We start from the raw sequence: 25,008 nt of genomic DNA, 5'->3' as shown, positions 1-25,008 counted from the left end.
TTGTGTTAGATTATAGGCTATAAACCACTTATTGTTGCCTGGCCGCCATAAATGTAAAGCAATCATTTTTAATGCAAGCAGCTGTTGGGCTGGCTTCCCCAAGATGCTTCGCCCAGGGACTCAGGTTCTGCTGTATTCCCCTTCATCAAGTGATTTCTGATTGTTTTTCTGCTCTGTTGCATACCACACACGTGGTGGTGGTGGTGGGGGTAAACATCTTCCTTGCAGAGCTTTGTTTGGATGCAGGATTTCTAAAAATATCCAAAAGAAATTGATGAGGGAGGGGAGTGCAAGTTAAGTTAAGTTGTATGAAATTTGATGAGTTGAGCCCTAACCATAGTCTCTATTAAAAAAAAATCGAGCACAAACCCATTTTCTGACCTCCAGCCACAAAATACGGGATCTTGAATTCTACTTATTGAAGATAAATTCGTATAATTTATTGAAGACACACTTCTATATCTTTGTATATTTATTGAAGATATATGTTTTGCAATTATATTTGTTTGGGATTTTGGATTATATTTTTACTTGCAAATTATTTATGAGGGTCTATAATGTACTAGGGCACCATGCTAGATATTAAGGACATAAAGGTGAGTCAAAATTGATATGATGCCTGCTTTCCTGTCTCTTTGTCCAGTAGAAGAGACAGACTGCTCAAATTATTACAAAAATTGCTATATGGGATATAAAGGAAATTGAAGGAACCAGTAAAATGCCTAATCTAGTGATCCATGAAGATGCTCCTAATCAGCAGTTGAGCTGAGACACCAAAGGGTGAATGAAGCTAACTCAGCAAGGGAGAAGGGTAAATGAAGAAGAGATTTCTAGGAACAGCAGCTGAGCTGAGACACCAAGGGTAAATGAAGCTAACTCGGCAAGGGAAAAGGGTAAATGAAGAAGAGATTTCTAGGAAGAGGTGGGAATGAGCATCCCGCATTACAAGAATCCAGAGGATGGGGCACGGTGGCTCACGCCTCTAATCCCAGCACTTTGGGAGCCTGAGGTGGGCATATCATGAGGTCAAGAGATCAAGACCCCTCCTGGCCAACGTGGTGAAACCCTGTCTCTACTAAAAATATAAAAATTAGCCGGGTGTGGTGGCGCGTGCCTGTAGTCCCAGCTACTCGGGAGGCTGAGGCAGGAGAATTGATGAACCGGAGACGGAGGTTGCAGTGAGCCGAGATGGCACCACTGCACTCCAGCCTGGGTGACAGAGGGAGACTCCATCTCAAAAAAAAAAAAAAAAAAGAAAAAAAAAAAAAGGAAGAAGAAGAAGAGATTTCTAGGAAGACTGGGAGGTGGGAATGAGCATCATGCATTATAAGAACCCAGGGAAGGACAGGGTACTTGATGCAGTAAGGGAGGCAGGATCTAGACCTAGCAGGGGCTTGGGGGTGTCTTAGTCAATTTTCTGTTGCTTTATAACAGAATATCTGAAACTGGATAATTAATAAAGAAAAGAAATTTATTCTTTACAGTTATGGAGGCTGAGAAGTATTTAATACAAGGCTGAGGGGTCACAACTGGTGAGGGCCTTGCAAGTGCAGACTCTCTGCAGAGTCCCAAGGTGGAACAGGGTATCACATGGTGAGGGGGCTAAGCATGCTAACCCAGGTCTCTCTTCCTGTTCTTATGAAGCCACCAGTTCCACTCCAGTGATTAACCCATTAGTCCATCAATTCATGAATAGATTATTCACTCATGAGGGAAGAACCCTCATCATCTAATCACCTCTTAAATGCTCCACCTCTTAATAGCACTACGTTGAGGATGAAATTTCAACATGAGTTTTGGAGGTGACAAATATTCAAACCATAGCAGGAGGCTATGTGAAGAAGAGCTTGGTCCTCATCCTGAGACCAACAGGAAGCCACTGGAGCCTGAAGCAGTTAAGGCCTCAGAGGGAAACTGCTGGTTTCCTCGAACCATACTTAAGTGATGTGTTGGAGATAATTTCAAGAAGGCATTATTTTCATGGGTGTGGGTGGAATTAAAGGAACCCGGGAAGAATGTTGAAGCACTCAAGCAAAGCAACATCGAGAAACCATGCTCACCTCTTGGCCTGAAGAAGCAAGACAAGGAAACACAGAGAGCTGGGGCTGGAGAGGGCCCACTCTGCAGGAGCTGTGGTCAGGGAGGCTCACAGCAAACATCAGGACTGCAGCATTCTGGTGGGAGTAGGTACTTCACATTCTTTCTGCTGTTGTCCTCTAGTCCCTGCTGGATCTTTTTATTCGCTGAATCCAAACAGAAACCAGAAAGAAGGAGCCATTAAAATCAGCAAGCCCTCCCCCAACAACCAGGGTGTAAAGCAGGGCAGAAAAGGATGGGGAGTGGCATTGGATGGTGAAGTAGAGAATAAAAAGCACAAAAGGCTTTCAGGCTGTGAGTGGCATGATCACATTTGTATTACAAAATAGATCATTCTGACTGCTCTGCAGAGAACTAACAAAGATTAAGAGCAGGAGGACTTGTAAAGTGGCATCTATAGCAATCAAGGGAGCAATTATGAATGGCAGCCTAAGCCAGAGTGGGGACCAAGTAGATGGAAAGAAGTGGACCAATTTAAGGATTTCTCACATGGTAGAGCTTGGCCAAGACTGGAAGGAACTTGGCAGTCTTCGAATTGCACCCATCCTTTGTTGTGAGATAACTGAGGCTCAGACAAGAGAAGAGACTTGAGCCAGAGGTAGAGTTCTTCCCTCACCTTTTCTACTACATAGCCTCTGTCAAAATGTTTTGCCTGGATAATACCTTGCTTCTTCATTTTTATTCTCCAGGACAAATTCCTTCCTTATCTAAGTCCTCTGAAGGTCACCTTGGCAATACTCACTCCTAGAAACTTGACTTTATCTTCCTGACTGTAGGTTCTGTACTCCATGGCCTCCTTGCTGGGAAGACCTGAACATTCGCTGCCTCATAGAGCAGCACACCCTGAGCTCATCCCAATGGCTGGATCAGGATAAGCAAAGAGTGCTGAGGAAGCAGTGAGCAGCCTCTTCCCATCTTTATTTCCATTAGTAAATAATTATTGGATGTTTACTCTTCTCTGCGCAACATTTAAATTTCACAACCATACATAGAGATTTTATATATATAAAAAATATATTAGATATTTTTTTTTTATATATATATATATATATATATATATATATATATAATGTTTCAACAACTTATAACATATATAAGGTCCACAGTTGGTAAGTGGAAAAGTCCAGACTCAAACCCAAGTATGCCTGCCTCTAAATGTCCATGTTCTTAACCACTATACCATACTGCCTCTCACATACATGGCACAGCACTATGTTAGGTGCTCCTGTTTGTGGTATGAGGTTGAGCGGGTTAGTTGGAGACATCAAAAAGTAGGAGGTGGTTGATAGTCACAGATGTTCCAGGTAACAGCTTTAGCTGAACTTTACACCGGCAGCTACTCAAGCCTTCAGATGACCGCAGCCCCAGCCACCATCTGACTATCATTATATTGAGAAGGCCAAGTGACAGGCACCCAGACAAGCCCAGTCAACTCAAGAACTGTGGGAGATACTAATAATTTTGCTTTCAGACACCTAAATGCGGTTCATTATGCATTAACAGAGTCAGGACCCAGGGTAAGGTCTCTTGTGGAAACAATATGTAGACAAATGAAACATAACCATACCACTCATACACTTCTACTCCCAAGAAACTGTTAATATAAAGCTGTTTTCCTGGTAGTTTTCCCTTCTCTGCACAAATCTGCATCCTGCTAGTTCTTGAGCCCAGCCTCCTTCTTTCATCTGCAGGGGTCTTGCTTCCTCTGAGGGTCTCAGTATGCAAGTCAGAGGTCAGTCAGGGAAAATGAGAGCTCACTGGTCCACACCTCTCTGCCTCCCCCTCCTTCTTCACAGGTAAGGTACAGTTCTCCTTCATCTGCTTTTCCAGGTGCATCAATCAGCACGGCACTCCCTCATCTGTCTCCACGAGGCTCCCCTGTCCCCAGTCTCCCTGCAGCCAGATGGCACTGGAGCTCTCTGGAGGAGGGCATCTCATGGACATGATATGATATTGCAGGTTCAGCCCATTCTATGCCCCAGGCTAAGGATGACACAGATCAGATTAATAAGTGAGCTGCTGGGCAGCTCTTCAGAGTACCACTCTATGGGGGCAACCAAAATGTCCCTGGAATAAAATTCATGTAGGGAGCCAGCTAACTCAGGTCTCTACCCGACTGCTGACAAAACTGTTGAAACATAAATTGGTTTGGCTGCAATTAAACACTCCCTATGGTTACCAGTCAAACTCTGTTGATATTTTTGTGTTAGGTGCATGCAATTTACATGGTGTGTCTAAGGCCTCACAACTAATTTTGAGAATGGCCCTCTGAGAGTTCTCTGTAACAGTTTAGCCTGCTGACAAACTGAAACTAAAATATTCATGATGCTGTCTATGCTCTTTAGTGGGAATAGTTCATTAGAATGTCTGAATTTAAACAGTTTAATATGCCTCTCAAGAAACTGTCTAGTTCAGAAAATCACATGTGATATGTACATGGAAAATAAATCTTTATTTTGAACATAAAAAGCATATACTTTTATTACATGTTTCCATTCCTACTAAACGTTGAACAGACATGCAAGAACTAATAGTGTAAAGGGGCCCCAAGTTATTCACCTCACATGTACGTGTCTTAGTCTGGCCTGGATGCAGTGCTGGGAGGCAGAGGGGCAGAAATTCAGGGAAATTGTGCTGGAAATATTTTCTTTCCACTTGCATTTATTTCCATTTAAAATCAGATCAAAGTAAATCTTCAAAGTAAATTTAACATGGAAATGAAGTAAAACAAAACAAGAAATAGCCTCAAATATTAGCCAGGAAGTGGGCAACAGCAGATGATCTATTTGGCTTTGGGGTTTTAAGAGACAGTGTGTGCTGATGGCATGAATAAGAACCTTGGATTTTTTTTTCAGCTCTGTGAGATAGATCCAATTCTTCCTGCTGTAGTCAATACTTCCTTCATTCTCTGGCCAATCATTCTTTTTCTCCTCTTCAAATAAGGAAGTATTCGACTTTCCAGCCGTTGGGGTTGGGGAAGTCTCCCTGCTGCATGTTTCCTATGTGCAGTCTCCAGATCACAGATGTGTTACTCCTGGTCCTCCAAGCAGCAGCAGCCAAGCTTGGATTAGACATACAGGAGATTTATTGAGGAAGTGTCTGTGAGGGGAACAGGGGAAGAATCAGAGGAGGCAGTGAGTGCTGCCAGACTGCAAGACAGGTCTGATCCTGAGAAGGAGACAGGAAAGGAAGCAGGGTTTGAGAGACAGAGTCTCACAGTGCAGAACAGTGCTAGGGAAGTTTCACCAGTGATGGAGGGTTTTAGAGCAACTTATCCAGTATCTCACAGGAATGGGTCTACCTTCATATCCCTCTTGTGCTCAACCACTGGCAGACAGCAGCCCCAGGGAAGTAAAGCCTAGAGCATACACTGTCATGGATTTGGAGCAGAGCGGCTGGTGGTGTCTGCCAGTTATGGTCTCCACGGTGCAGAAGGAGATCTGAGTGGTACATTTTCATGGCCACTGCAGCTGTAGAAGCCACACTGCAGGAGCAGCCCACAGATGAAAAGGAGAGGGGAGGGAGGAAGAGAGATACCAGCACGATGCCGGGGGTCAAAGACCAATATGACCCAATTTTGCTGAGGGCCCAACTCACATTTCACAATGCAGAGTATTAACCACTATACATCAAGGCTCAACTCACTTTCAAATGAAGAATGCCACTCTTGTCAGGTTTCTGATTCCTGAATCAAGGGCCAGCATGAGAATCCACTAGTTCAACTACTGCAGGCTAGCCTGGAAAGCATGCATCGTTTATTACATTTTACCTAAAAGCAAATGTGATTCAGGTTCCAAACAATCAATTTTCAATTGGCCTTTGGGGGATGCAGACATTCAAACTCAGGTGATCATCAACAATAAAGTATTTCGGTTCTCACGATGGCACAGCCATCATCAGAGAATACCAAAAAGGAGGATAAGATATCTATCTTTATACACTGAGAATGCTGCATGGCAAAGAAGAAGCAATTCATTCTTTTCAGAAATATTTACTGAATGGCTTATATGTTGTCAGGAATCATCCCAGATGCTACAGTAGTAGGTAGATTTATTTGAGGGTGTTCAAGAATGAAGAACTAAGAATAGGTGAACAGAAGCCACAGGGAGCAGGATTTAGATTTAAAATAGCAAAGGATATCTTTAACAAATTTAAGAATTCTGTCTTCAGATTGAACACACGCTACCTTCCATTGAGCTCACCAGCCTTTGCTCACATGGCTGTCACTCCGTGGATCACACCATGTTCCAGCTATTTATGGATTTATTTCCCTTGATAGTTTGCAAAAATCCCTGCAGGATTAGGAGCAGATGCATTAATTAACTAATTAAATAATTAACTCATCATTCACATATTTATTCAACAAAGGTTTGTGAATGCTTTGTCTGTGCCTGCTGTTGGTATCTGGGGAGGCCAAGATAAGTAAGATACAATACCTGTCCTCCAGGAGCTCACAGTAAGTTAGGGAGAAAGATGGGGAGATATCAATATAATCCTGCGAAAAGCAAGAGCATCAAGCAGGGAATAACTGACTCTGCCGAGGGGGCAGCAATGAAAAAATTCATCATAGAACTGATGACTCCTGAGCGACATTGTGAAGGAAGAACAGAAGTTATCTGGGGTTCTAGCTCTAGTTTCTAGCACAACTAAGTTCCCAGTTCATCTCTGCAAAATGAATGAATGAAGATGAATAAGCAGAGTGTGACTGAGGGTATTATTTTCCTAATCAGCATCTACTGCTGGTAACAGTTCCTCACCCCGGCTCCAGAAGTGGGCTTCTGGCCCAGGCTTTGCCAGTCAAACAATTGAGCAGGTACTGGCCACAGCTATTGGTTCAGGAGAGTGGAAGTGGTTAAGGTTGTTCTAGTGAGACACATCCCGGGACTTGGTTGAGTGGTGGGAGAGCACAATCTCACCTTCTGCTGGACCTGGAGCTGTAGAATGTCAGCCAGGGGAATCTGGGGCCCACGTGACAAGGACAAACTCTGTCTGAAGATGAAATTACATAGAGAAAGCATGACTGGGGGCTGAAGAGAGAGAGAAATTGGGTCCTGACGACATTGTTTTAGCTCCTGGATCCAGCAGTATAAGAAGTGCGTTTCTCCCTTATCTGCTCTTTAGGTAGTCAATAAATTACTTTGAGGTGGGCAGCATTTAAACCAGCTGAGCTGACTTTTCTGTTACTTGCAACCTAAAGTGTCTTGACCATAGGACGGGATCCTTCACAAAGTATGGAGTTCTCCATTTCCAACATGAGTCACATAAAATCACTAGCCTATCAGAGAAGGAAATGCTGTTACTGGGGAACCCTAAGTCTTTGTAGCCTTGCTGATTGAAGCTGGAAATGAGGCTACTACCTGAAGCAAAAAAATGAAAAAAAAGCAAAAAAAAAAAAAAAAAAAAAAAAAGGAAAAAAGAAAGGCAGGAGTGAGGGAGGAAATCTGTATCATAATATCAACCAGACTGCCCAGCAGGCTTTTAATAAAGGCTTGGTCTGTTTAGCCTAAAGTTTTATTTCAGAATGACTATTTAGTTTCTGCATTTTGGGTGAGGGACAAAATTAACCCAAACCAGAGAGAACTGACACACATGCAAAAGTGGTTAAAAAGAATTATTGGGAGGCCGAGGTGGGCAGATCACAAGGTCAGGAGATCGAGACCATCCTGGCTAACACGGTGAAACCTCATCTCTACTAAAAATACACAAAATTAGCTGGGCATGGTGGCAGGCGCCTGTAGTCCCAACTACTTGGGAGGCTGAGGCAGGAGAATGGCTTGAACCCGGAAGGCAGAGGTTGTAGTGAGCCGAGATCACACCACTGCACTCCAGCCTGGACGACAGAGTGAGACTCCATCTCAAAAAAAAAAAAAAAAAAAAAAAAAGAATCAAGTGTGCGCAGATTCATTAAGAGAAAGAGACGTGGTTGCTGAGAATAGTATTTTTCTTTCTCCTCTTGTCTAAGCGCATCATCTAGGGAGGAATTACTGCCAAAATTCAAAGTCCTCCCAACTTCTTGACAAACACAAACATCCTCCCCATGGCCCCAACTTTGGCAGAGACCAGAGGTGAAAGTCCCCCCATCCTCAATCCAGGGATTTGAGTCAAGAGGCCAAGAAATCTGTACAACACATCCATGGCAGGAGAGCAGACGCTGAATGCGGCAAAGCCTGGAATGCAGAAGAATGAATTCCATGAAGCAGAGATACAAATAAATAGCTGATGCTGGAAGACAGCGTGTCTCCTGACTGTTTGGAAACCACTGGACTCTGGTGCTATTTACAAAGATATGTCCTACAGAACCAGTTTTCTTTGTTACTACTTGAGTCCGCATTACCAACATATCCCAGGCACCAGTGGACAGCAATCGAGTTGTGGGTCCTGGGTTCTGACCTCTTCACTGAGTTCATTCTGGCTCTGGGTAGAGATAGAGGCAGAGTGATTTTGTGTTTTCTACTTTCAATAACTAGGGGAGAAACAGACTCGCAGCCTTCCTCCAGGTTTCCAGCCCTTCTCGCCTTCCTATCGGGTTCCTTCTTTCTTGCCTGCCTGCCTCCCTGGCCTTCTTTGCATCCCCTCTTAGCAGAATGGACATTCTTCACTAGTCAAGAGGCATAGATGTTTTAAGTGGTTTAAGCTTTGCCAGTAACCGGTTGTTCAACATGAGGCAAGTTACTTAATTACCCTGGACCCCAGTTTCCTCATCTGTAAAATGGGCTTAAAATGTTTGCCCGATTTATGTTCCTTAAATACGAAGAACTGGGATGTGCATGTGGGTATTAAGAAACCTGAGATATATTACAGAGAAGACGCATATTTAACTTTTGTTTTGCCCAGCATGGCTCAAATAAATTTGAAACAAAACATCTCAAAAACAATCTAGCCACATTCTCTCGCTATTCTCTGGTATGCAGGTTGAGAAATGGTTGTGGCAGATACTTGAATTTGTGACCTCAACTCGCTTTTTGCCATCCTTCTGTTTAGAGAGGTTAGGAATAAAAACTCTATTTCTCAGGCTTCCTTGCAGCTAGGTTTCTGCGTTTGGATTAGATTTTGCTACTTAGATGTACTCATGCAAGAGAGGGGAGAGATTTTCATTTCCTGCTCAATCCTGATGATCCGCTGACCTTGATGATCTCTCAAGCCTCATCCAACTCTGTGGGATGTCGATGTTTCCTTTATTGGCCCTATCTTCTCTTAGGAAAAGAGCTTCGTTAGATACAGTAGTTCTAGTTCATTTCTTCTCTTATGAGTTGAAATAGATCCCAAGAAACAGTTCCAGGATAAATCAGGAGAGGGTAAATGCTAGCTGGAATTCATCTTTCTCTGAAGTTCCCATCATTTTTTACAGTTCATTTCTGACTCAGTAGGACATAGTTCATCCTTCTGGGGTCTTGAAGCAACTCCAAAAACAAAAACAAAAACAAAAACAAAAAAAACGACTGGCAAAAGAGTTAAAACTATAACCATAGTGCCCCCATGGGTCCTCTGGTAGCCATTTTGAGGCCAGACTGAGCCGGGCACACAGAAACTATCCCTCCTCTGAACCCCCTGTTGTTAATTTTATAGGCATGATTGTATGTCTCATCACATACCAAAACTATCTGAAGTGGTGCTACAGTAGCTCTGAGAAGGCAGAGAGCTAGGTCTGGCTCCCTGATAACTCAGTAAGCAACCTTGGTCAGAACAAATAACCACGCCATCCCTTGGGTTCCCTGGTCTAAAACTGACAAAATGCCATTTTCTCTGGCTGCTAGGACTTTAGACAAACGGGAGACTCTGTAGTGCAATGAATTTTAAAGCTAAGCTTTTAAAGTGGGCTTCAGATATGACCATGGTAAAACCTTACTTTGACTACGTAGAGGTGAAACATGAGAAGTTAGACTCACCAAACATGGGACAGAGAACCTCTAGGTGGCCCATTCTTTGGCAAAATTGTGAGGTGGTTAAAACTTGCCTTTATCTTCTTCCAAAAGAGAAAAACTCAGTTTTTCAACTTTTAGGACCAGAAACTTTTCCCCACTCTCCCTCTGCCCCTTAGAATTCTGCAGCAAGGCAACTCTGTCCTGCCTCTCAGAGAAAGAACATATATTATAGAAAGCTAATTTAACCCGAGGCTGTGGTTTCAACCCTGGCTGCTCATCAGGTCTGGAGAACTTCAGAGAGCACAGATGCCAGGGCCCCACACCTAGAAACCCAACTCAGTTGGTCTTGAATGGATCCCAGGTGTACTAACTATTCAGAAGCTCCCATGGGTTGGGAACCATAGGGGTGCTGTTACCTAAGAATACTTCTTCAAATAAGATTATGGAAGGGGTTCCAGGGATAAACTCGTCTTGCTCCACTCCTACTCAGGGTTTCCAAAAAGCAAGTTACTGCCATTCACTTTGACTTGTAAGCTTCGAGGTAACCAAATTCAGAGTGTGGCTCTTCCCATAAATAAGAAGCTTGTAAAATCTTGCAATAATGCCAAGGTTAGCTCATGATGGAGCTTCTGTCTAGTAGCTGGTGCCTGGTCCTGAAATTCTGTGCCCACTCTGGTTACTTGCTTGATTAGATTCAGTTATCCCACACTCAAATACTCCCAGAATCAAATTCTCATCTCTCTGCCTGGTGTCCTGTTCTTCATCTAACCTTAGTACTAACCTCATGGCATCAAATAATGACAAACACAAGGGCTTTGAGTTAGAACTTGCTCAATCTTGACTCCATTGCTCTGTAACTCAGGATTTCTTGGGAAACTTATTCAGAGTATTGGGTTCTTCATCTGTAGAGTAGGGGTGATATTACCCATTCTATTCAGTTTCAGTTTTGACACATAGTAAATACTGAATAAATGTTTGGTCCCCTTCCTCCAACCTCATTGTTCACCTTTTACTGATTTCCACCTATTGTCTGTCTCCCAGACATCAAGAATGTGATGAGTAACTCAAAAAATATCTATTAGGATTTGGGGTATCAGTAGGAAGGTGTTTTAGGGAAAACAATACCTTTTTGTTACAACTGAAACTACAGCCTACTGGTCCCCACGAACTTTCTTAGTTCCCACGTAAGGGATGTGACCATGACACCGAGGACAGTCAATGACAGTGCCATGACAGTGTTTGTCACAACAATAATAACAAAACACAAGGGCTTTGTGTTTGGGAATGGGGAAAATAATGGATGTAGTGAGAGGAGTGAGCTGATAGTCACTTGCGGGAAGCTGAAAAATAAACCCAGAGAAGACCTGGAAAGGACAGACAACCAGATGTCCAACTAGGAAGCAAAAATGTTGGCTGGATTCTGTTTCAAGCCACATAATCTGAATTTTTGGAAGAAAGCATTAAAAACAATAAATTACCCCAAATGGCAAAGTTAGGATTCAACTGCCTCAAACTGTAACAACTTAGGCACTTGTAAAAGAGAAATATTCCAGATGGCAAAGTGGAAGGATGAATTATAGGAGAAGGAAGTGGCTAATATCCTGTGCAATACTCTGAAACAATACAAAAAGAGAACCTTCGTGAAGGAACAGGCTGGGGACCCCAGTGTTTCTGGGGGCAGAAATGGAGTGCCATTCAATCAGGGGCAGCTGACCCCACTGGGCAGCCCTGGGTGCCTGGGGCTCAGGCATGATTTCAAATTGTTTTCTGTCTTCCAAGTGATTCTGGAACAAATGGCTCTGGTGGCCTCAGGGGCATGTCTGGAGTGACCACATGAAACTTCCAGGGCTTTGATTTGGCGTGGTCCGTCTGGCTTCACTGCCTCGTTCAGGGTTCAGTGGCCTAGATATGATTTCAAATCTCGGTTCCTTTTCATCTTCTACCTCTATTTATATGAGGACACTCCAGCCCTCAAATCAATGGGATTGAATCTGAACAGTAGAACTGGAGGCAGTCCAGGGACTTTGACTTTAGTCCTGTGACTTCTTAAAAGGTAGACCACAGACCAGCAGTCTCATCATCACCTAGAAAATGACAGGAAATGCAGCAACTCTACCAAATCAGAATTCATATTTTAACACAACCATCAGGTGTTTTGTGTACATGTTAAGGTTTGAGAAGCAATGTTCTAGACGATTTAATAGGGCAAAAGGATTTAGTAGGTCCATAAAGATTCCTATAACCATCAGAAAGGACATTGCACTTTGAGGTGGTCTAATCTTTCCAATAATGATGCATCTCAAGGAGTCTGCAAGTGTCCTAATAGCACTGCCAAGATTTTGACCCCAGTACTAATAATAAATGCCTTTTAGTTGGAAGTTGGGCCCATAAGCACAAGGACATCTTGTGCTCAGTCTCAGCCTCAGCTACTCCATTCTACTGTTTCTCCTCATTCTCTCATAGAGCCATACATCCCCATGGGAAGAAAGTGACAGAATAGAAGAAAGGTGCACAAAACCCTCTATTGGTTTTTTATCACATAAAAAATATCTGGATTCTTCACTATGGCCTTATAAGGCACTTCCTGGTTTGGCACCTGATTACACCTTCCATTTTATCTCTTACCCTCTCTCACTTTGCTCCAGCCACTTTGGCCTTCTTTCTTCCATGAACATACCAAGTTCATTTCCAGTGCTAAGTATTTTCAGTCATTGTTTCCTCTATGGCAGGGGTCACCTACTACCAGGCTGTAGAATGGTACTGGTCCATGCCCTGTTAGGAACCAGGCCACACATCAGGAGGTGAGCGGCAGGTGAGTGAGTGAAGCTTCATCTGTATTTACAGTCGCTCCCCATGGCTCACAATATCACCTGAGCTCACCTCCTGTCAGATCAGCAGCAGCATTAGATTCTCATAGGAGTGCAAACCCTACTGTAAACTGCACATGTGAAGGATCTGGGTTGGGTGCTGTTTATGAGAATCTAATGCCTGATGATCTGTCACTGTCTCCCATCACCCCTAGATGGGACCATCTAGTGGCAGGAAAACAAGCCCAGGGCTCCCAATGATTCTGCATTATGGTGAGTTGCATAATTATTTCATTATATGTTACAATGTAATAATAATAGAAAGAAAGTGTGCAATACATGTAATGTGCTGGAATCAACCCAAAACCATCCCCACCCTCGCCCCCATCTGTGGAAAAACTGTCTTCCACAAAACCAGTCCCTGGTGCCAAAAAGGTTGAAGACCACTGCTCACTGCTCTTTGGAAATGATCTCTCTGTCCTTACATCTTATCATTGCTAGGTCTTCATAATTCAGATCTCAGCACAAATGCAGTGTTCCTAGAAAGACTAGTGCTGCTACACCATCTAAAATCCCACCCCACCTTAACATCTGTATCACATTATGCTGTATGATGTTCCTCAGGGCACTTAATATTACTTGGTATTCTCTTCTTTGTATTTACTGGTTTAATTTCTCTTCCCCACCACATATAATATAAGCTTTATAAGAGAAGGAAAAAGGTTCCTCTTACTGATTGCTATATCCCAAGTGCCCAGAACAGTGCCTGACAGAGCAGTTATTCAAAAGATGTTTACTAGATTTGAGTAAATGATGGGGCTAGGTTAAACTATTGACTTTTGGATTATCTGTGCATTCTTGTGTTTCCTGCTCTAACTATTCTACTTATAACCACAGACAACTCAAAAGGGCTTGAGTTAATGATACTTTTGGTCTGGCCCATAGGATTGAGATAGGCCACGCAGAGTTATTTCAGAGCTGTGTGGTATTTCAATCCAAGATTGTTCTGTGAACTATGATGGACTGCCTGCCCATGCACAAGGTACTTTCATATGTAAAGGAGAATATTACAAGCTTTCTGACCTTAAAGGCTTCTCCTTAACTAGGCAGACAGGCAGATAAGCAAATGGTTTTTATATAACGTGAAAAGTAAGTTCAAATTATAGATGGACAAAGGAAGAATACAAGTTTAACAAATGGGGGGTGTTAGAGATATTTTCCTAAAGGTAGTGATGTCTGTTTGGAGTTTTAAAGCACACATAGGAGTTTGCTGGAAGCACATACAGGTATTCAAGGGAAACAAAATGGCACACACTAAGTTATAGAGGCAAGAAAGAGCCTAGGGAACTACAATAGTTTGGTAATGCCAGAATGCAAAATGTGCAGTTCAGGCTGGCAGAAGGAAATGAGGCTGGAGTAGGAGCCAACAGGCTTGTAATAATATATGTCCTTGAGGTGCTAGATCCACCATATGTTTGAGGTCAAATACAAATATCTCAAATATCTTTCAGTCCAAAAGAGCCAACAATGAGTTGAGCTGAGAGCATGTTGCAACCTCCAGCCCCCCTTTGTACTCCCCTCGGGCACCATGAGCATCGTGCCCAACAATCTCAAAAGCCCCCACTTGCTGGACCCATTAGGCACTGCATGCTCCACTGTCTGAGTCATTTCCCCTCTGCCAATGGTGACTGAACCCAGAGGAACTCTCCACTAATTGAATTTGAGATGACTCACTCTAAACTGGGGACTCGAAACTCGGAAACCTCGGTAGCAATACCTTTGGCAGTAAGATTCTTGGGTCATTTTGTCCAGCTCGTTGTCTGGGGAGCCAGTAGGAGCAAGGGGATGTAGTGGGGGTATTTGTAGGGGAGGCAGGTGGGAGGCAGGGACTTTGGGCTTTCTTAGAGACCTGGAAAGGATAAGATCATTCACTGCATGTCATTGTTTGAGCTCCAGCTGGTAGCCAAAAGTTTAAAAAAATGGCATTCGAATATGTTTTGTTTGGCACACCTATTTTGTTTACAATATTTGATGCAGTATTTTAAAAATAAGGAGCTTTTACATTACATACTACATTTCTGATTCTATTAAAGCATTGAAAGACCGGGCAACAACCCACTGCAAGTGAAGAATGGATATCCCTGGTACAGGCGGTGTGCTCCTTAGGTTTCCAGAGTCTTCACCCCAATTTTTACATTCTGATGCCTCTGCACTTATATCCAGAACGTTTCACTTGTGTAACATTCAAAGGTCTTTTTGGTCCTATGGCATTTGTGTTTGCAAAGTCTGTTCTGAAGCTACCAATGAGGAGACAAACTCTGATGACAGTTTTGGTAACAGAGGAATGGACCTCAAAGTATTATCTCTTTGGCAAATTTCATCTGCTCAGTGCTCAGGAATTTATTAGAAAATAATTCAATAAAAGGGTGGGCATGAAAGTCACCAATCTCTACCTCCCCTACTTATTCTATTTTGGCAGAACATATAGAACACATACTGAGGCCAGGGTTACATGTATCATCTTACATTTCCCATCATAATTGCTTCACGGTATGTGCTTAATGGATGCTCATTCAATGCATAGTGAATGGAATGTCATTGCTGGTCCAAGTCTAGGCATCTAATATCCCTTCCCAGGAGACCTGGCACCCACAACACTGCATGGAATGTTTTTCTTTTTCTCCATCTATTCATGTTTCACTGCTCCCCTTCCTTTCATCTGTACTCATCTGCCTGCTCTTCCCCAAAGCTTTCAAGGACTTCCCCAGACTGGCAATAGTAACCTTCTCTTTTCTATTCTTTATCAGTATTTATTTGTTTTTGTTATATAACTTCCCAAGTCTTTGTTTCATTTATGAGAAAATAAATATCTAATTCATAAGACCAATATATGCATTGTGTCTGGAACATGGTGAAAATGGTAATTGCACTTATATTTATATACTTACATATTGCTTACTTTATGCCAGGAACACTTTCAAGCATTTTGCATATGTTGATTTATTTAATCTTTGCAACATTGCTATAAGGTAGGTACTGATGTTATAATCCTCATTTTACAGATAAAGAAGCTGAAGTAGAAACAGATAAAGTAACTTACTCAAGGAACACAGCTAATAAGCTCTAGAGGTAAGCACAGCTAATAAGCCTTTAAACCCAGTAAGCTGGACCCAGAGTCTACGGCTCCACCCACTAAGTAAAACTGCCTCTCTTCTGAAGTGAGGTCTACACATATGGTAGTATGGTAGTATCCTTTGGGTTAGAGATTGCAAATTGTCCTTCAATATCCATTCTCACCAGTGCTATTTTGTATTTTTAATCACACACAGCCTAATTGAATCCTACTTGCTTTTTTGTTGTTGTTGTTGTTTGAGATGGAGTCTCGCTCTGTTGCCCAGGCTGGAGTTCAGTGGCTGTATCTCGGCTCTCTGAAACCTCTGACTCCCAGGTTCAAGTGATTCTCCTGCCTCAGCCTCCCGAGTAGCTGGGATTAAAGGCACCTGCCATCATACCCAGCTAATTTTTGTATTTTTGTAGAGATGAGGTTTCACCATGTTGGCCAGGCTGGTCTTGAACTCCTGACCTCAGGTGATCTGCCAACCTTGGCCTCCCAAAGTGCTGGGATTACAGGCGTGTAATCCCCATCACGCCTGGTCAAATCCTACTTGCTTTTAAAGCATGATTTGACTAGCAGAAGAGAAAGGCTGAAAAGAGAAGTCTCCAATAATAGAACGAGTATAGTAAAGCCTTAGAGGTGGGATCCTCTATCCTTCCTTCTCCTCTTTGAAAAATAGCTTTGTCAGCAGATCCTTCCTGAGAGTTCTTGACCTTCCAGAAGTACCATAGATCCAACACAGATGAGTAACTTCCCTGAGGCCAAGTCGCTTGGAACTATCTGAATGCAAATGGCACTGGTTTTCCATTTCATCAGTTTTCAGATAGTACGAATTCTAGCACTAACTTACCTGAACACGTTTGGTACACACTCTTGTGTTTGTCCTTAATTTCTCCATCTGTAAAATGAAGGACTGGAAGAGACCACGAATGGCAAACAGGCTTGCTTTTGCAGGCCATACTCAATCGATTAGTTGTATTTGCTGGGTGTACTGCATCCCATAAGCAAAATTTGACCAGAAATGTCTGCCATTGGAGAGAAACGTGTGTCAGCATATTTGCCTCCCTAGGTTAGATGATTCTCCAGGCTTCTACACAATTTTATGTTTATATGAAAACAGCCACAAAGGCAAAAGAGGACAATAAAACAAGATATATGAATAATAATGTATTGTATACTTGAAATTTACTAAAAGAGTAGATCTCAAGTGTTCTACATACACACACACAAAGGTAACTAATGAGATGATAGGTATTAATTAACTTGATTGTGGTCATCATTTCATAATGTATACATATAAAAACATCATGTTTTATAACCTACATTTATACAATTTCTGAACTGTACATCAATAAACCTGGAAAAATAAAGATGTATAAAAAAGATTTACAAATAAGATTTTTAAAAAAGGATTGTGAGGAAACAAAATATGACAGTAGAATTATCATTTTTACTAGAGGCAGTAAAGAGTAGAATTAATATTGCAGAAAATCAAATCAATAATAGAGTTGACAAGTACAAAATTTTAATGCAGAGAAAAAGAGCAAAGTGTGAAGTTTGGGGCGGGCACGGCAGCTCGCCTGTAATTCCAACACTTTGGTAGATCACCTGAGGTCAAGACCAGCCTGGACAACGTGGTGAAACCCTGTATCTACAAAATGCAAAAATTAGCTGGGCATGATGGCAGGTGCCTGTAATCCCAGCTACTCATGAGGCTGAGGCAGGAGAATCACTTGAACCCAGGAGACAGAGATTGCAGTGAGCCAAGATCACACCATTGCACTCCAGCCTGGGAGACAGGTGAGACTCTGTCTCAAAAAGCAACAACAACTATAACAAAAACAAAGTATGAAGTGGGGCAGAAGGGAGATGGATGTGGTTATAAAAGAGCAGCATGGGTGATATTTGTGGAGATAAAACTGTTTTGACTGTGGTGGCGTATACATGGACCAACATATGTAATAAAGTTACACATAACTAAGTATTACACTAAGTAGTACATATGCTTTCACGCACTCTCACCCAGATACTCATAACCACACCAATACAAGTAAAACAGAAAATCTGAATAAGATTAGTGGATCATGTAAATGTAAACATCCTGGTTGTGATGCTGTACTGTATTTTGGCAAGGTATTACTCTGAGAAACCTGAGCAAAGGGTACATGGGATGTGTATGTATCATGCCTTACAATTACAATGTGAATCTACAATGCGAATCTACAATGGTCTCAAAATTTAAAAATTAACAAAAAGAGAACAAAGTCATAAAGACATAAAGAGAGAATTGGAGACAAGAGATTAGAGATTCAAGGTATGAACAAAGAGTGCTGTAAAATGGAGCTAGAAGCAATGGTCAAAGGTAAAAACAGACTTAAATGTTTCTGTGCTGAAAAAAATGTCAATATTCAAGGATTGAAAAGACTCACCAGAATCTAGGCATAATGAAAGAAAAGAAATTGATCCTTAAACACACTGAGTCAAACTTTCTGTATTATAGGGATTGCAGACAAAAATGACAACCAGAGAAAATAGCCAAGAACCAAGATAGCCCCGTGGGCAGCCCTGGGGGCTACAGTGGAATCTCGTAGCCAGTGGTATTGATGGATCCCTTGACTACATCAGTTGTTTTAGGGGATTCTTTCCCCCTTAAAGCTCTGGACTGGTGACAAACCTGAAAAAGATGCTGAATCACAGGTATTGCATGAGAAACATTTGCACTGAGAGGGAGATTGGATAAATTTCCCTAAATCATTTCTGAATGATTTCTTACCATTCATAAATAATTTCTTTAAAAATGACAAAGGTATCCAGGCTGGCATGGGGCTTAAAGAAAAAAAAAAATGAAGGTGACTTTTATAGTTCCTAGTTAGATATGGATCTAGGTACAAAGCAAATTCAATCATTCCTGTACTTTTCCTCAAAAACATTTTTAACCTTGGCCAGGCACTGTGGCTCATGCTTGTAATCCCAGCACTTTGGGAGGCCGAGGCAGGTGGAGCAATTGAGATCAGGAGTTCGAGACCAGCCTGGTCATCACGGTGAAACCTCATCTCCACTAAAAATACAAAAACTACCTTGGCGTGGTGCCACACACCTGTAATCCCAGCTACTCGGGAGGCTGACGCATGAGAATTGCTTAAACCTGGGAGGGAGAGGCTGCAATGAGCCCAGATCGTGCCACTGCACTCCAGCCTGTGCAGCAGAACGTAAAACAAACAACATAAAACAAACAAACAACATAAAAAACCATTTTTAACCTTAATGCAGGGTACTCCATCAATATACATTGATGGACACTTAGTAGGTACAAGGCAGTAGAAATAGACAAAAGTATTCAATCAGGCATGCCCCCACCCTGAACAGCCCATTACAGATGTGCACAAAAACCAGTAAGAAAAACTATGAGTTATTGAGTATTATTTGCATTCTAGACACTATATACATATTTTATATATTATTTAATTTAATTATTCCAATAATTCCTTTGAAGGCCGAGTTGGGATTTTACTTTATGTTTGTGTGACCCAATATGTGCTTTTTTACTGCCTACCATTTCTCAAGATGAAGGTCAAATCATACAGCCATTATGACATCTTCTCTACACATGTACATATTCATCATTAATTCATTCAACAAATACTTACTGACATCATATACATACCAGGCTCTCTGCTAGGTTCTGGGATAAATGATGAGAAAACAAGACAGGAATCTATTCTCAAGGAGTTACAAGTGTAATGGAGGAAACTGGTATTAATCAAATAATCAAATGCACGTAGAACTGTATGTGTCCATAGCAAGGGCTAAGAAGGAAAGAGACATGTTGCTTTGAGGCCCTGTAAGGAACAGATTTGACCTGGGCAGAGACTCAGGGAAGGTTTCTCCAAGGAAGTGAACCCCACTGGAAGAAAGGCACTCCAGGAAAGGGAAACAGCATGAGCAAAATCTATGTGGTGGGAACGAGGATGAAAGGACCACTGTAGTGGGAGTAAAGACGTGTGCTGAAAGATGAGAATGGAAACTAGCAAGATCCAGGGCATGCCAGGGCTTGAGGCCCCCTTAAGGAGATTGCCTTAATCTGAAGAGCAAGAGGAAGTCATGGGAAGGGTTCAGGAAAAAACTGGTAGTGAATTTTCAGTCTTTGTATTGCCTTATATAAGTCAAAGCTGTTCATGCATACATCTCAATTATGTTCTGTCTTACAGTATTTCTTGTGACACCAAATGACACAATCTCATTTTCCAAATTAGATGGGAGACTCCCTAGAGGTTGGGGATACTCCTTAAACCAAATTTTTCTTGAGTTTAAGACTCCCAAGTAAGAAGTATGTTTGTTGTTATGTTCTACTAAAAAAGAGAAAATGCTGCCGATTAGACATGCCATCAAATGGAAATAGCATCTCTATTTTGGAGATTCAAAAATGTGAAATAATGTGCACCTTTAGCTCAATGAAATATTACATATATTTTTGGTTCCCTCATAATGTCTAGGACAGAGCTGAGCTTGTCATAAGTGGAATGAGAAAAGTACCAGACTTCAAATGAGAAGACTGAGCTGGCAGCCTGGTTCTGACATATACCTGGACAAGAATGACTTAATTGTTTTGGGACCCAATCCATTCCTCTGTAAAATGGCCATATGACCCCTGAGGGTTGCCCAGCTCTGCTTCTTCTCCATGCAATAGCTGCCTGACAATTATCTCTAGCAAGATGTCTTTGAGGCCTTTCTTTGCTGGAGAGAACTCCTGCAGGAAGCTGCAGTAGTCCCTGATTCTTCTCCAGGTAGGAAGCACTGAGGAATGTGCCTGGAGGGCACACAGTCCCAAATTAGAGACAGAAAACTGAAAGCTCAAGAAATCTATTGACCAAGGAAAGTTTGTGCAGGTCTGATGTTAACCAGAAGTTGGGAGCAAGGCATGAGTTGTATTATGGATAGAACTGTGTCCCCCACAAAATATATTATTAAAGTCCTCACCTCCAGTATTTGTGAATGAAACTTATTTGGAAATAGGGTCATTGCAGATGAGTTAAAATGAGGTCATTAGGGTGGGTCTTAATCTAATATGACTGGTGTTCTTATAAAAAGAGAATATTTGTTCTTGTCCAAAGTTGATGAAAAGCCCAGGATCAGATGGATTCACAGTCAAACTCCAACAAATGTACAAGGAACTAAGACTAATCCTCCTGAAGCTGTTCCAAAAAAATGGAAGAGGAGGGATTTCTCCCTAACTCATTCCACAAGGCCAGTAAATCACCCTGTTATCAAAACCAGAGAAGGATGTAACAAAAAAAGAAAACTACAGACCAATATCCCTGATTAATATAAATGCAAAAATCCTCAACAAAATACTAGCAAATCAAATCTAACAGCACATCAAAAAAGAGAATACACCATGATCAAGTGAGTTTTATAGTAAGGATGCAAGGATGGTTCAACATGTGCAAACCAATAAAAGTGATACATTACATAAACAGAAGTAAGGTCAAAAAACATGATTATCTCAATAGATGCAGAAAAAGCATCTGATAAAATTCAGCGTTCATTTATGATAAAAACCCTCAACAAACTACTCATAGAAGGAATATACTTCAACACAATAAAACCCATATATCACAGGCCCACAGCCTACATCATACTGAATGGGGAAAGTTGAAAATATTTCCTCTAGGAACTGAAACAAGACAAGGATGCCCACTGTTACCACTCCTATTCAACATAGGACTACAAGTCCTAACCAGAAAAGTCAGGCAAGACAAAGAAATAAAAGGTACTTTAATTGGAAAAGAGGAAGTCAAATTCTCCCTGTTTTCTAATGTTATGATCTTATATTTAGAAAAACCTAGCTAGGTGCAATGGCTGTGACTATAATTTCAGATTCAGGAGTGGATGCAAAGAGGATGACTAAGCAAAGAGGATGACTAAGGTCAGGAGTTTGATACCAGCCTGGGCAACACAGCAAGACCTTGTCTCTAAAACAAAATTTTTTAAAATTAGCTGGGCATGATGGCTTATGTCTATAGTCCCAGCTACTTGGGAGGCTGTGGTGGGAGGATCCCTCGAGCCCAGGAGTTCAAGGCTACAGTGAGCTATGATCACACCACTGCACTCCAACCTGGGCAACAGAGCAAGACCCCATCTCTAAAAAAAATAATAATAATAAAATAAATATAAATAAAATGAAAAAAACCTGAAGACACCACTAAAAAATTCCTAGATTTGATACATGAATTTAGTAAAGTTGCAGGATACAAAAATCAATGTGCAAAAATCGGTAGTATTTCTATACACCAATAGTGATCTAGCTGAGAAAGAAATCAAGAAAGCAATTACATTGACAATGTATACAAAAAACAAAATACCTAGGAATAAATGTAGCCACGGAAATGAAAAATCTCTACAAGGAAAGCTACAAAGCACTGATGAAAGAAATTGTAGATGACACAAACAAATGCAAAACATTTCATGCTCATGGATCACAATAATTAATATCAATAAAATGACAACAGATTCAGTGAAATTCTTATCAAAATATCAACTTCATTTTTTTCACGGATTAGAAGAAATAATTCTAAAATTCATACGAAACCATAAAAGAGCCTGAACAGCCAATGCAATTGTAAGCAAAAAGAACAAAGCTGGAGGCATCACATTACCTGACTTCAAATTATTTTGCAAGGCTGTAGTAACCAAAACAGCATGGTACCAATATAAAAATAGATTAGTGGAAAGGAATACAGAGCCCATAAATGAAGCCACATATTTACATCCAACTGATCTTTGACAAAGCAGACAAGAACATACATGGGGAAAAGGACACCCCTCTCAATAAATGGTGCTGAGAAAACTGGATATCCATATGCAGAAGAATGAAACCACTCCTATCTCTCACTACCTAAAAGAATCAGCTCAAGATGGATTAAAGATTGAAACATAAGACCTGAAATTATAAAAATACTAGAAGAAACCCTAGGGAAAATTCTTCTGGACACTGATATAGGCAAATAATTTATGACTAAGACCTCAAAAGCACAGGCAACAAAAACAAATATAGTTAAATGAGACTTAATTAAACCAAAAACTTCTACATAGCAAAAAAAAAAAAAAAAAAAAAAAACTCAACAGAGTGAACAGGCAAACTGCAGAATTGGAGAAAACATTCACAAACTATTTATTCAGCAGGAGACTAATATCTACAATATATAAGGACCTCAACAACAACAACAAAATCCAAATAATTTCATTAAAAAGTGGGAAAAGGATATGAATAGACATTTTTCAAAAGAAGCCATACATATGGACAACAGGCATGGGAAAAAAATGCTCAGCATCACTAATCATCAGAGAAATGCAAATTAAAACCACAATGAGATATCACCTTACTTCAGTAGGAATGACTATAATTAAAAAGGCAAAAAAAAAATAATAATAACCAAACAGATGTTTGTGAGGATGCAGAGAAAAGGGAACACTGTTGGATTGTTGGTGGGAATGTAAATTAATACAACCTCTACCCATAATATGAACTCTATCCATAGTATGGAGATTTTTCATAGAACTAAATATACTACCATCGATCCAGCAGTCCCACTATTGACTATCATTCCAAAGGAAAAGAAATCAATACATCAAAAATATACTTGCACTCGCATGTTTATCACAGCACTATTCACAATACCAAAGATATGGAATCAACATAATGTCTACCAACAGATGATTAGATAAAGCAAATGAGGTACATTTACACACTGGAATACTATTCAGCCATAAAAAGAATGAAATCATGTCTTTTGCAGCAACATAGATGGAATTGGAGGTCATTATCTGAAGTGAGACAAGTTAGACACAGAAAGTCAAATACTGCATGTTCTCACTCCAAGTGGGGGCGCTAAAAATGTGTCCATGTGGATGTAGAGAGTGGAATGCCAGACAATGAGACTCAGAAGGGTGAGAGGGTGAGAGAAGGGTGGATAAAGAGAAAATACTTAACGGGTACAATGTATGTTGGGTACAATGTATGTTATTCAGGTGATGTATACCCTAAATGCCCTGATTTGACCACTACACAATCTATGCTTGTAACAAAATTACAATTGTACTCCATATGTTTATACAATTAAAAATAGGCTGGGCGTGGTGACTCATGCCTGTAATCCCAGAACTTTGGGAGGCCGAGGTGGGCGGATCAGGAGGTCAAGAGATGGAGACCATCCTGACCAGCATGGCAAAACTCCATCTCTACTAAAAATACACAAAATTAGCTGGGCATGGTCACAGGTGCTTGCAATCCCAGCTACTCGGGAGGCTGAGGCAGGAGAATCACTTGAACCTGGGAGGCCGAGGTTATAGTGAGTCGAGATCGCACCACTATGCTCCAGCCTGGTGACAGAGCGAGACTCTGTCTCAAAACAAACAAACATACAAGTAAATAAATAAAACAAAATTCAAAAACAGGAAAAACAAAGCAACAACAACAAAAATCTGCCAGCCATAGAAAGCTTCCTGTAGGTGGATCCAGCCCCAAGGAGAAAAGATTACAACTGTGCCCTTTACAGAAAGCAGCTCGTAGGAGTCTTACCTTGGTAGCAGGTGTTAAGGAACAAATACAGATTCAAACTCTAGTTCTATGACTGACTCACTAGCTACGTGAGTTTGGGCAAGTTACTCAACCTCTCTGAACCCATTTCTTCATCAGTACAATGGGGATAATAATAACCTGTCCTACGTGGTTCTCATAAGGATTAAAAGAAATAACCATTAAGAATGATGACATCTGCCATTTTTAGAGCACTGACTACATGCCAGATTCTGTGCCATGAACTTTATATATTATTTCATTTCTTCTCACAATGATACTGTGAAATAGGTATTCTTAATTCTGCCCAGTTTACAGATGAGGAAACTGAGACTTGAGGACATGAAGTGACTTGCCCAAGGCACACACATAGCTGGCAAGTGGCAAAGTCAGGATTTGAAAAAAAGGGGAGTGGGGCAGGAATTTGGATACAGACAAACACGTGCAGAAGGGAGAGATATGAAGACATAGGGAGAGTGTCATCTATAAGCAAGGGATAACCTGGGGGCACCAGAAGGTGGGAAAGAGGCCTGGAACAGATCTTCCCTCACA

General features: G+C 41.2%; 1 long non-coding RNA gene across 1 annotated transcript in view; it reads right to left on the bottom strand.

Annotated features, from left to right (window-relative positions):
- LOC139363705 (uncharacterized) overlaps window positions 1-15,816 on the bottom strand; it is a 29,729-nt gene extending 13,913 nt beyond the window's left edge. Inside the window, exons 1-2 of the long non-coding RNA XR_011624472.1 lie at window positions 15,715-15,816; window positions 2,061-2,243 (exon numbers count right to left, since the gene is read on the bottom strand). This is a non-coding gene — a long non-coding RNA (uncharacterized lncRNA). The remainder of the gene's footprint in view (window positions 1-2,060; window positions 2,244-15,714) is intronic.
- Window positions 15,817-25,008: the final 9,192 nt, after the last annotated feature.

The sequence above is a fragment of the Macaca nemestrina genome, chromosome 6, assembly GCF_043159975.1.
Source record: "Macaca nemestrina isolate mMacNem1 chromosome 6, mMacNem.hap1, whole genome shotgun sequence".
In the NCBI taxonomy this organism is placed as follows: domain Eukaryota; kingdom Metazoa; phylum Chordata; class Mammalia; order Primates; family Cercopithecidae; genus Macaca; species Macaca nemestrina.
The sequence above is the reverse complement of the archived record's forward strand: the minus strand, read 5'-3'. Positions and strand labels throughout refer to the sequence as shown.